The following is a 14,424-nucleotide window of genomic DNA, read 5'->3' as shown; positions in this document are numbered from 1 at the left end:
CTGCCGCCGACTTATCGCTCCGAATCCTTGGTTTGGGCTTGGGTGCCGTCTTCCAGCCCGGGCCAGTCTACCAAACTTCTTAGCAAATACCAAGGCCCCTATCGCTTTGTACAGCAAGCGTCCCAAGTCAATTATCTCGTCGACCCCTCACGCCTTCGCGTGATCATCGTCGCCGCGTTCGTGAAACTGTCCACTTCCACCGTCTGAAGCCCAACTAAGAGCCAGCTATCGTCTCGTGCCTTAAGGCCGCCAGGATTGTGCCTGTTCACCCCGCGGTTATTGTAAGAAAGAGAGTTGGGGTTTGATGCCCCAATGGCCAGAACCGACGAACCTAAAGAAGTCGACGTCGAAGTTGACGAAGTTTGGGTTGGTGCTCACGAGCACAGCACCGTTCCCACAAATACTGTTGCCATCCACATTAAATGTAAATATGACATGTGTAAATATGACAAAATAAATATGTATGTATGTATGTATGTATGTATGTATGTATGTATGTATGTATTGTGCGAGTTGCCACTGTACACTATATATATATTTACGCGCGCGTGCGCGCCCGTGTGTGTGTGCCTTTTTTGTACATAGCCATGTAAAATAAATACAATGAAAGAAAGAAAGGCGTACCGTACTGGTTAGCACGCGCGGCATTGAAACAATGTTGGTGGTTTGATTCTCGCTGTTCGCAAGATTTTAGGATTTTTTTCGAGTGAATGACTAGTTAGTCATGACTTGTGACTAGTAATGACTATTTGTGAGTTTCACTTCAGATGTAACGGACGGACAGACAGAGTCATGGCCGCAAGTACGAGCTATTAAAGGCATTCGCCTTCAAACGCACCTTCATCGCGGGTAGCTTGCTGAGTGTGTAAGCCCACCGTCCGCCACGAGCGTACTGAAATAAAAGCCGTTTTTTTTCCCAATGCAGTCGTCGTCCCGAAGACAGCAGCCTCGTGTCCTTGTCGAAAACTGCTCCATGGTGCCCACAAACCCACATCTCAGTGCGTATAAACCGGAGCCTCAGCTACATCCTGGTTGGTCTCATAGACCACCACTACGGGTGGAAAGCCAGGGTTTATAAGACTGCCTTCGCCACCCGAACAACGTTCAACCGCTGAGCGGATTGTGCGCCTTGACTTGTTCATTTTGGCTTGAAATATTATTTCCTCTCTACCATAACATTTTCTGTGGACGTCGAATAAAGGGGGTAGTTACGCCAAATATGTGCCGGTGATTTGCACCCGATTTCCAACAACCATACAAGAGGGAAGAGAAGAGCTGAATCCTGTCGATGACTCTCTCAAATATAACAACGAAAGAAGCTCTTAGGAACTAGCCGTAGGAGTCAGGTCCGGGACCGCAGTCATCACCCAGCTACACCGCCGAAGGGTACGTAATGGGAAGGGCCAGAGAAGGCGCCTTTTACACACGAGATGAAAAACCTTCCGAGGTGTTTGTCCTACTGTCCCAGTAAATTATGAGCAGGACGGGAGAACGACCCGTGAATCCTGAGGGCATCACGCCATATCAGGAGCGCTGCACTAGGGAATAATAATTCATGTTCAGAACAACTTGTTTCCAAAAGTTATTTCATTCACACAGGACACCATACTAGCCAGTGCCATACTTCAGGCACCCGTTGAGAGCGGTAAGCGGTGTGCACGCATCTTTGCCGCCGTTCGCACGTGGACGAGTGCACCCGGCGTGGCCACACTGCGCATGGGCAGCAAGTCGAGGGCCGACTGCAGTCTGTGCTCACGCGATCGAGTCGTGAGATTACATCAGCTCACAAGCAATCATTCCACGTGGGAGTGCACCACGAGCCCTCTTACGACTTGGTCACGCTGCCCGTCAACATCGCGTTCACAGCGGTCCTGGATGGCCATCGAGAAGTTCTCGGGCCGTGGCTGCGCAAACGCCATGAACCGCGAAACGCATTTTAATGTAAGCTTTGCCCTTCAGGCCGATAGCGCGTCTAGCATCTTATCATTCATAGTACCCCAAGTGAAGTTTTTAGGCTTTAGCTTAGTTTTTGTCTTTCATTTGGTCGATAATTTCTTTGCAGTTATGTACTTTGAGCAAATGGTTGCTAGGAATCGAATGATTGCAACATTTTTTTTTCTGAATTTCTGTCGTTCACGGCTTCGAATCCTTGGTGTTTTCGAAGTTACTGCTTTCTTTCTTGGAAAATACTGTACCTGTCCTGTGTAGCTATTGTACAATCGCCCACATACCTGTCTAGACCGCACGAAGAGCGCACTATGAGTACTACTAACTACTAGGTGGCGAGGCCCTTACCTGTGGCCTTGTCGTTCATTCTCGTCCCCATGGATCGTTTAGCAGAGTGGTTTGTTGGGCGAGTTGGTTTACCATATTGAAATATACCTGCGCTTAAAAGACACGGACTGAAAGATAGAGACACACACACATAGCGCTGGACTTACAACTGAATTTTTATTCGGGAAACACTGCTCTTTATGTGCACCAGCAGCTGATAAAAATGGAAGATGGTAACACTCGGATGATAAAAAATCGACAAACTGTCTCGTCACATGTCCAGTCCTACCTTCCCTTTTGCAAAAATGTCCTTTCCTTTGATAGTAGTGAAAGGGACGTGCTACTCACGCATGCAACCCCACTGTCCGCTATGCTCATGGCTTCAATTATTTCACGCGCCGTTTGGTCACGGTTCCTGCTTACTATCTTCGTCTCGTTATAGGAAGGTACACATTTACACTCTTGACAATGAACAACCAAATTCCCATCGCCCTTCCGTTCAATGTTCTTCCGATGTTCACGGAGCCGGTCGTTCAAACATCGCCCCGTTTGGCCTACATATGCTTTGCCACATGTAAGCGGCAACCTGTATACCACTCCTTCTGCGCATGCGACCATGGGGACTTGGTGTTTCTTTTTACACCCCTTAGCTTTTCTTTCTGGGTACGTTACTATTTTGCATAAGTTTTCCAATTTGTCCGGGGCTGAAAACACGACCCTAGTTTTTACCTTCGAAGCAATTCTTTTAAGATTATGGGACACCCCATGAATGTACGGAATCACCACCGTTTTCTCCTTTTGTTTTGCTCCCTCCTTGCTAGGCACCGTACCCTTTTTGCCAAATTCTTGAGCATGCTTTTTGCCACCGACACCAAAACCTGATCCGGATAACCTGCCTCCTTTAGCCTCACCACCTGCTGCTCAAAACTTTCTTTGACTAATTTCGGGCAAGATTTCTTCAACGCATTTTGAAAACATAACCTCACGATTGCCCTCTTCACTAATTTCGAATGTGCAGAGCTGAACGGAAGGAAACCTTTGTTACCTCTAGGCTGGTACATCCAAAATGTCCCATCAGGGGCCACTGACAGCTTGATATCGAGGAAGCGTATCGTGCCTTCATTCATTTCTTCATATGTGATTATTAGTGGGTTAAGGGTTTTACTAAAAACAGCAAGAAGCTCTTGCACAGCAGAGTCGTAAATACCGTCAAGGTGATTAAAGACCACTAAAAAGTCATCCACAAACCGGAACACTTTAACGCCTTACGCAGCTTGAAAGCAAAGGGGAAGAAACTTTGTGAAAACCTGGAATTAACTGGACTCGTTTCAAGTATAGACAAAAGTGAATGCAATAGTCTAAAATTTATGTTTACGGCTAAGACCCACAAGCCTGGTTGTCCCCTAAGGGTTATCGTATCTGAGTCGGGAACATGGCAAAAGTCAATTGCTGAATTTCTTAAAGGCAAGCTCAACCTACTGAGCATCGATGATCCGTTTTTGGTGAAGGATTCCCAACAGATTATAACTTTTCTGGACAATCACAAAGACAGTCGGTTCATGGCGTGCTCGTTCGATATAAAGGATCTATATTATTCCTTGCCACATCAGGAGTTGCTTCAATGCGTGGCTGATTGCATTGATCAGTTTGGAAGTGTAGAATTCCAAAATGAAACGGGAGTGTGCGTGAGCAATTTTCTGGAAATGTTGTCCTTCTATTTGGCTGCCACGGGCGTCACATGGAATGATGTGGTTTATCGGCAGAAGAAGGGAGTTTGCATCTGGTCGTGTATCGCGCCAGTTCTAAGTAACATTTTCCTTGCCCAATGTGACAGAAAGTTGGCTATCCTGTTGCGAGATCAAAACAAAGTTGATGGCGTTAAAGTGTTCCGGTTTGTGGATGACTTTTTAGTGGTCTTTAATCACCTTGACGGTATTTACGACTCTGCTGTGCAAGAGCTACTTGCTGTTTTTAGTAAAACCCTTAACCCACTAATAATCACATATGAAGAAATGAATGAAGGCACGATACGCTTCCTCGATATCAAGCTGTCACTGGCGCCTGATGGGACATTTTGGATGTACCAGCCTGGAGGTAACAAAGGTTTGCTTCCGTTCAGCTCTGCACATTCGAAATTAGTGAAGAGGGCAATCGTGAGGTTATGTTTTCAAAATGCGTTGAAGAAATCTTGCCCGGAATTAGTCAAAGAAAGTTTTGAGCAGCAGGTGGTGAGGCTAAAGGAGGCAGGTTATCCGGATCAGGTTTTGGTGTCGGTGGCAAAAAGCATGCTCAGAAATTTGGCAAAAAGGGTACGGTGCCTAGCAAGGAGGGAGCAAAACAAAAGGAGAAAACGGTGATGATTCCGTACATTCATGGGGTGTCCCATAATCTTAAAAGAATTGCTTCGAAGGTAAAAACTAGGGTCGTGTTTTCAGCCCCGGACAAATTGGAAAACTTATGCAAAATAGTAACGTACCCAGAAAGAAAAGCTAAGGGGTGTAAAAAGAAACACCAAGTCCCCATGGTCGCATGCGCAGAAGGAGTGGTATACAGGTTGCCGCTTACATGTGGCAAAGCATATGTAGGCCAAACGGGGCGATGTTTGAACGAGCGGCTCCGTGAACATGGGAAGAACATGGAACGGAAGGGCGATGGGAATTTGGTTGTTCATTGTCAAGACTGTAAATGTGTACCTTCCTATAACGAGACGAAGATAGTAAGCAGGAACCGTGACCAAATGGCGCGTGAAATAATTGAAGCCATGAGCATAGCGGACCGTGGGGTTGCATGCGTGAGTAGCACGTCCCTTTCACTACTATCAAAGGAAAGGGCATTTTTGCAAAAAGGAAGGTAGGACTGGACATGTTACGAGACAGTTTGTCGATTTTTTATCATCCGAGTGTTACCATCTTCCATTTTTATCAGCTGCTGGTGTACATAAAGAGCAGTGTTTCCCGAATAAAAAATCAGTTGTAAGTCCAGCGCTATGTGTGTGTGTCTCTATCTTTCAGTCCGTGTCTTTTAAGCGCAGGTATATTTCAACCATGGATCGTGTTTAACTCCCTGCATCTTTAAATGCTGTATCGGAACCGCCGGGCACCAGTGAAACTCATGAACGCAGAGCAGAGCACGCCGTTCGAGCGCTCTAGGAAAATATGTGGACTGCTGTTCTTACGCTGTGTTAGTATTGTTACCTCTTTCAGAGAGTAATACAATATGCCTGTTCACCGAAAAGTCAAGTTGGTGAATAATGCAGCTTGTTGGCCTATGCAGGAAAATAAGGCTAACTTTGATACGGTTCGGCTGAGTTCGCCTCATTTACAATTTGATTCGCTAGGCTTGTTAGGCAAAAAGTCGGTCAAGCAGAAGAGGGAGAAGAAGGTCGTCGTTGCTTCGGTTTCTTGACCCTCGTCTTTTTCAGTGCTTTTTTCGCCAAAATATGCCCTAACCGGCGGAGTTCTCTACCCTTGATTTGATAGACACAGACCTTGAAGAAGACATTTCATTGCACAAAATAAATAAGACGGTGTAGAAATAATAAAAATGCACCCTACAACTATTCGCCAAGTTTAAAAGAAATAGTATACATGAAAAAATTTGAATGAAGAAAACGATACAATAGTAGGGGGATGAAATGAAAAGTTTGACGAAATCTCGTCTGGTCGGGTTGAATACATGTAAAAAATATAGACGCGCCGACCAAAACAGGTGTAGTGAAGGTCACAGAGACGTTTCGACTTGCACACAGAAGCCTTGTTCACTGAAGGAAAAAAATTCACACAGAATCCTTAAGTACGTTGTACTAATTGCCGCAGGCATCTAGCGTACGAGGGCGGTAGATTGCCGATGTTACGGTTGAGTGTGTGATCTGCTGTGTGGATAACCAAGGACTCCAGAAATTGGCGTGATATCTCGTTTTCCTCACTGCCAGTAACTCCAAATTCTTTCCAAGCGATATCGCCTTTCGCGTTTTGAACGTGTTCAGCAAGAGCGTTGGAAGGGACTTTTTTGTCGCTGACATCATTCCTGTGGTCTTTAAGCCGTCTTTCAATGTTACCGCTTTCCCGTGTGTAATAGTTATTGCAGTCTGACCAGGGAATTTTATAATCTACGCCGGGAAACGTTTTTTTCTCAGCTTTTCTTTTACGGCCACCACCTGTTGATGAAGCTTCCACGGAGGAACATGAGCTATATGCTGCGCACCGTAGGTGCGAGAAATGCGTGCCAATGACTCACTCAATGGAGTGATTCATCTGAGATTTGACCATGCAAGAAGCAGTTACTAAGCATGCAGTATGCAAGAAAGTGCTTTAGTACCAATTCACCGTAATTAGTGTCCTGCCAGCGCTCTCTGCTCAATCATGTAAAAAGGTGATCCAAAAACTTCAGCTTTGATGATAGTACCTTGTATACAAACGACGGATTTTTATTGCAAACTTTTAGGACTCTACCTAAAGGATAAAGTTTTTTTTATACACAAGCCTAAAAAACATAACTGATGCCTGATGCATGGAAACAGAGGAATGTCTGGTACTTTCTCAATTACTTCAGGAGTCAGGGGAACCGGAAATTCATAAAAATGCCAGACATCAGCTCTTTAGGGTAAGCGAATAGAGATAGCAGGAAATTCCAGCATTCCTATATGCCGACTGCACGTCTAAATCTAGCAGAATACTACTTTTGAGCAGATTAATGTTCATCAGCATTACAAGGACCGCATATATGTTCAAGGAGGCTGGCCTCTTTCCTCAGCAGCAGCCCTTCCTGCTCTTCCCCAAACCATGCCGTGATTAGGAGAAACTTTTCATGGAAAGTTGATTGCCTTGATGCGAGTAGAACTGATTTCCAAACAGTCATGATCTTTTTGTTTTTGCACTGTTGACTTTCAAAGCTGAAAGCTGGATGCTGCTTCTAGTATGACATACTCAGTACGTGACAGTATTTTATTCCAGGGCCGCTGCTACAACTACAAGCAACACACAACACAGCGCATGGGCGAAGCCGAAGCTGTGCACAACGCAAAGTGGAAACCTGTCACTTGCTTTTCTGTAATGCACGCTCAGCACAAGCCAGCATTCTCTCTCATGCCCACTGGGAGTAGCAATCCACCATTTGCTTGTGCACAGGTGGAAGAACAGTAAAGGTGGAGGCTCCATAATCATATCTCGGCAGCCAGCACTGCTAGCGGGATGTGAAAATGTTGCGACTGAGAGAAGGATGAAATGAAATTGCACGGGCCTGCCTACTGGCTCAGGCGAGCCACCACTGCTGCGACGTGCAGATAGTGGAGAGTTAAAAGATCAGAGGAAAGAGAAAAAGAAGAGATAAGACGCGCGTCGCAGCAACAACCGCGTCCGCCGAAGCGGATGCTGGCTGAAAAAACATAAGCGGCTGAAGCCGCGCTCGCTTCATCTCCTCCATATGAAAATGAAACAATGATCAGGTCAGTACCATAGCTATGAATTTAAGATCATTTGGCGGCTATTCGTCGTACAGTTGGATGCCGCAACGTCTGTGCAAGCCGCCTTTGTTTCATTTTCACATAAAAATAAAGGCGGCTTGCACAGACGTTGCGGCATCCAACTGTACGACGAATAGCCGCCAAATGATCGCAAATTCATAGCTATGGTACTCACCTGATCATTGACTGGCTCTGGAACTTGTATTGCCAACGAACACGAGGACAAAATTGTTTCATTAATCAGGCGGCCAAACTTTTGTACGCTGCGCCACTAACTCCGCCGCCATTTAAGACGCAGCTTTTTCGCACCCGTTTCAGCGTTTGGCGGCGTCGCCGCCGTCGCTGTTGCCGTCGCCGTTGCCCGTTGTAACCAGCAGTGAACACCAGTGAGCACCAAGTGCGAAACCAATCGAGCGGAAGCTTGGGAAGCAGAAGGCAAAAATGTTGAATTGGTTTTTGAGGAAAGGAAACGGAGCAGTATCTGTTCTCACATATCTCGGTGGACGCCCGAACCAGATGGAAGGCGCTTAACTGCCGTCTTGGAACAGTGGACACCTCAACCGTTGCTTTAGGCTAAGTGGTGGCAGTGACAGATGTGCGCCGCGTCCGTTGGCGCTGACAACGTTGTGCCTGAAACGCAGCGCTGAAGCCATAGGCCGTCGGTGTTTATTGTGGATGGATGTTTATTGTTTATTGTAAAACCCACAGCGCCACAAGTGGCATTACAGTGGGGGGGAATAACACATCATACAAACTAAAAAAAAGGTAACAAAGTGCAGCACATACAATGCAACCAGCCTAAAAACAGCATTCACAGAGATGAAGAGAATAAATCACTTAACGTAATTAATACCACCTCTTCAGAGAGCCGGTTCCAATCTCTTATAGAGCTAGGGAAAAAGCATATTTGTACATCTCTGATTTACAGTTAATTTCCTTAACTTTTAACCAATGGTCACGGCGTAGCGAAGTATAGTTTGGTGAATGGATGTACAGGTCACGGTTAATGCCAATAATGGAATAGTAAATACTATGAAAAAATTTTAACCTCAAACTATATCTACGTTTTTCATGCGTCTTCCATCCCAGCGAGTTTTTTGCACGCGAAACGCTAAAGCTCCTGCTATGGTTGTTAAAGACATATCGGATACCCAAGTTTTGTACCCTCTCAAATTTATCTATATCCGTTTTATGCCAAGGGTCCCATACAGCGCAGGCATATTCGAGAACTGAGCGAACGTTTGTCATGAAAAGTAACTCTTTTGTTTCTAAAGGGAATTGCTTGGTGTTACGCCTTAAAAAACCAAGAACGCGACACGCCTTTCCTGTTACATAGTCGACATGTCTTCTCCAGCTTAGGTTTGAGGTTATGAATACGCCGAGATATTTGTATTCTGATACTGAGGAAAGTTGTGTCCCATTATTGTATAAGAGAATTCATGGGGATTTTTCTTTTTTGTGACTCGCATATACACAAATTTTTGCAAGTTAATAAACATACCCCATTTCTTACATCAATCAGACACCCTGTTCAAATCATTCTGTAACTGCACACAGTCATTCGGACTATCAACGACCCTATACAATGCGCAGTCATCCGCAAACAGACGAATATGAGAAGAGATATTAGAGCAAATGTCATTCATAGAGATAAAAAATAACAAAGGTCCGAGCACTGATCCTTGAGATACACCAGAAGATACAATGCATTCGTTTGATAATTTTCCACTAATAACTACTCTTTGTTTCCTTAAGTGCAAGTAATCTTGTATCCAGTCAATCATTCTCTCATCAATGTTATACCAAGACAATTTTTCAAGCAAAAAAGAATGAGGAACAACATCAAATGCCTTCTTGAAATCCAAGAAGACGCAATCTACAGACAACCCTTCATCAAGTGCACTTGTCAGATCATGAATTAGTTCAGTCAACTGTGTTACACAAGAAAGGCCTTTACGAAAGCCATGCTGCTGATTGCTTAATAAGGAATGCGTATTCATATGATTAATAGTGCTAGTGAAAAACACATGTTCCAAAACTTTACAAGCAATGAGTAAAGCAGAAATTTCGGCAAGTTGGTATGTATTCATTTTTGAAACGGCGCAACAAAAACGGGACGTGGAAACTGAGGGGGAAAGACAAACAGGCGCTGACTAACAACTAGGTTTATTGAAAAAAAACACACAGCGCCTGTTTGTCTTTACCCCTCAGTTTCCACGTCCCGTCTCTGTTGCGCTGTTTCAAAAATGAATCTTTACAAGCAATACTCGTCAAAGAGATGGGACGATAGTTAGAAACAACATTTCGAGGGCCAGATTTGTGCACAGGAACTACATTGGCTAACTTCCCGTCAGAAGGCAGTGCACCTTCCTCTAAGGAGTTTGTGTAAATGACTCTCAGATACGCAGACAACTCACACGCACATGCACGGAAAAGAGCAGTTGGTAGATCGTCAGGGCCAGGAGCACTGGCAGCATTCAGCCCTTTGAGTATCGACTCAATTCCTCTTTGATTAAACTCGACACAACGCATATGATCAGAATTAACTCGACCAAAATGGAGCTCAACGTGAGAGGTGTTGGAAGGAGCAGAGAATACAGAAGAAAAAAACTCATTGAAGCACTCAGCTTTATCGATACTCTCGTCGATATTGGAACCTTCATGTACAAGAGATGGAATCGATACTTGATCTTGCCGTTTCTTTTCATGAACAGCCAAAATTCTTTAGGGCGCTCTTTTATGCGCAAATGAAAAGAAGAAAAAAATAATCTTCTGCTTGTTTAACGGCTACCTTCGCTGTGTTTGTTGAATATGTTAATTTTTCATTGTTCTGTATAGAAGGATTCCTTCTATACGCCCTGTGAGCAGCTTGTCTTTTGTATATGAACCTGCGCACAGTTTTGTTAAACCAAGGCTTGCTTTTGCTTCGTCGTGACGTGAAGATCCAACTAGGAACATACATTTCACATAACTCTAAAATTTTTTCTTTGAAAATTTTCCACAACTCGTGAACTGACATCGTTTCAGATAGTGTTTCAAACACATGAAAGTAGGATTCGAGAGCAGCGCAGGTATCACTGACACGTGCTTTACCGTAGCCATATATGCGACGCCGCCCGCCATCACTAACTCTGACGTAATCCAGCTTCATTTCGCACAGGACTGAACTGTGTTAACTGATCCCGGGCAAGATTACAGGAGGGTTACAGCCTCAGGAATATTAGTCAAGAAAAGATCTAGAGCGTTGTTCCCTCGAGCTGGTTGAGTCACGATTTGCGTCAAAGCGAAAGATGCGCAAATATTAAGCATTGCTTTAGTCTCCTTATTACCGCTACTTGATACCATGCCTAAATGGGACCAATCAATTTCAGGTAGATTAAAGTCACCTCCGATGGCCATGTAGTCATGCTTAACTGATTCGACAGCTTTCAAAAAGTCGCTTAAGGTTAGAGCGAAACAAAACTGCGCGAAGACGACGGGACGAAAGAAAGGCACGAATACACACACACAAAGCGCAGACTCTTGACTGGCACGTTGACAGTGCGATGAGGTTAACATTGTTTTGTTTCGCTCTAGTCATGAACCGACTAGCCCAACATCATGTCTTACTAAGCTTAAGGTGTCGGATGCACTCCCCGGTGGTCGGTAAAATGAACACACAGCGACAGATTTACCATTTCCTAAACGTATTTTGACCCAAATAGCCTCACTGGTTCCAACATCAATATCAAGTTTCTGGGAATTAACTGTTTCGTCTACCAGGATGAAAACACCCCCACCATGCGTGTCACGATCTTTGCTATAGCTGCAGTAATTACTTGGAAACACTTCACTATCAGCAATTTCACCATGTAGCCATGACTCACATCCAAGAACGACGGACGGCTTCGTCAGTTCAACGAGACCCAGTAATTCATCTTTTTTGTTTTTAATGCTACGGCAATTAACTACCAAAAAAGGCAAGCGACAGTTATCAGCTTTAAGTCACGTGACCCGCTTCACACACACTTGATTCTCATCGTATGCATACTTTCCATCCTTCAGGCATAAAGTATCATATCTGATGATCGGACGATCTGATTCATCACAATGTGCTTTCGCGTATTCCCAGAAAATTTTTCGTTTCTTTTGTACATTATCACAGTAATCATCAGATATACTGACAGAAGTACCCTTGAGTGTTTTTACTTTTGCAAAGACTGCTAACTTTTCCTTATGCGTCACAAACTTTACAATGATGGGTCGCTTTTTACTTGGGCTAAATTTGCCAATTCGGTGCGCTTTTTCAAATTTTAAATCTTCAATTCCCATATGTTCCCTGCAGACTTCTTTCACATGATTTTCACTTGTTGCATTTGATTCTTGCTGATCTGTATCTTTAATGCAAAAGAAAAGCAAGTTGCAAAGCCGACTCCTGTTCTCTAGCTGATCTAATTTGGCCCTCAGGCTCTGCAGCTCGGCATGTTGCAATTGATTATTCTCCTGGTATTTCGCAACAGTGCTCTTCAGTTCATCAAGATGGCCAATCTGCATACATAGTTTTGTCAACCTCGTGTTAAGAGTCTGCATGGCAGCCTTGTTCTCAGCCTGGTATTCCTCAATGGATAACAATTTCTGCTTAATATCAGCCTGGCCATCTAGAAGCTGTTGAAGAGCAGAGTCGTTGTAAGGCCCTGGATTCAGTTCAACGTCTCCGCACAATAACAGCTGCAGCATGAAAAACACAGCCCTACGCTTTAACAAATAGCGTCGCCTTCGACAGTACTTTGCATTCTCGATAAAAGAAGAGCGTGAACACACTCGTGCAAAAATCACACGGGGCGGTACCGGAAAAACGTACAAAACATCGGTGCCGTAAGGAGGCATTCCACCAACCTGCATAAAGAGCCATAACGTGAGCGGCGGTGTCATGGTAGCGCCGGAATCACGCCCCAGAGGAAGACTGCTGTGACGCCCCTTTTGTAGCCCGAGGTAACGTTCTTCGACGGACCAGTGTTGGGTGACTGGCAGCGGACATTCTCCAAATTCAGCGGCACCACACGCTTCAGTGACGACGAAGGCATCGGCGTTGAAAGGTTCCACGAAACTACTTAGAACATTGCCCGGTGGTGAGGATCCGTTGATGCTGGGCAGAAGGCAGTCACGATCGCATTGTAACGAGACAGCCACGTTGAAAACCTGCATGAAGAGCCATAACGTGAGCGGCGGTGTCATGGTAGCGCCGGAATCACGCCCCCATGGAAACAACTTTATTACACCAAAAAAAAAAATTCTTCCAGGGTGCTCCCCTACTGGTCCAGGAGTCCACGGGCTTGCCCTTCACGTAAAGCCCGATCCACCAGCCATTTCAGGCCGGCGGGCTGAGCGATCCGTAAAGCAGCCTCCCAGGAAGAATGAGTGGGATTGGGGATGGGAGGTACTGCCTTTGGGGAAGGACATTCCCAAAGGTAGTGGAAAAAATCGCCTGGCTTAGCTTATGATTAAGCCTAGGATGCGAAGCATAGTAGCCAAAAAAATTAAACATTACCTGGCTATACCTGGTTAGCCATTCATAGACAAGACATTACCTGGCTATACCTGGTTAGCCATTTCATAGACAAGAACAACTCATGTTCTTCTTCCGGTAAGCACGCTCCTTTACAAGGCGCTGTTCCCGCTGTTCAGGAGTTTCTTCAGCACGCATTTTCCGTTTGGTAGCATTTCGCCGCTCGAACCGAGTAGAAGTACTCGAAGCTTCATCCTTCACCTCGGCATCGGTTGTCGAACGCTGCCGTCTAGCGGCATACTGTGCATGTAGCTTGGCAAGCCGTACTTCTCGTTCTTCTCCCGTTCCCGTGGCTCTTTGTAACTTGCGCTTTGCGGTCTGGCGAGCCGCCCTCTCCCTGGCCGACATCTCGCTACGAGTGCGTCGCCTTTTATACAATTGCGTGACGTCAGAATCTCCTAGCGGTAGGAGCGGGAGTTAGGCCGCCGGCGGAGGCTGTGCGTCCGCAAGCTAGCGCACGAGGCCCCAGCTTTCACAGCTGTTGCGACGTCATATCACGTGGTGCGCCGATGAAGGTCAAGTGGTAGCTACGCGGCCGTGCGCGGCGCAGCAAGGAAGAGCTCGGTTGTGCGGCTAGTATGCTTCGCATAAAAGTGTGGATCTGGGCACGCCACAGGTGGTACAATCAGGAGGAAACGTGGGGTAAAAGCATGAGAGACAGTGGGGGGAAATAAAACAGCCTGTCTCTAATTGTCGCCATATGGCGCTGGATGAGGGCGACAAAGTACTGTGGGGTGATGGCAGTGTCATGCGGCTGAGTTTGTAGAATGTTGTAATTTTATGATATGTATACAGGACCAATGTAGCCTCTTTCGCAGGGTTGGGTGCCTGATCATCCGGGGTCCGGGAGGAGAGTTCTCGGGCCAGCGCATGAACGCGCTCATTACCGGGGATCGAGGCATGCCCAGGGACCCACGACAGAGTAACCGTTCGGTCGAGAGAGGTGACTGTGGCAAGAATACGATGTCTTCATTGGCGTTGGCGTAGACCACGTTTTACAGGCGCATAACTGCTCTCTTGGAATAGGGGACACCTCAATCTTGCTTTAAGCTACGTGCCGGTAGTGACAGATGTGAGCTGCATGCGTTGGCATTGTGCCAAAAACGCGGCGCTGAGGCCATAGGCCGTCGTCGTTCATTGTGTT

This window comes from Amblyomma mixtum, chromosome 4, assembly GCF_055824585.1.
Source record: "Amblyomma mixtum isolate Tamu chromosome 4, ASM5582458v1, whole genome shotgun sequence".
NCBI classification, from domain to species: Eukaryota; Metazoa; Arthropoda; class Arachnida; order Ixodida; family Ixodidae; genus Amblyomma; species Amblyomma mixtum.
This window is presented reverse-complemented; position numbering follows the sequence as displayed.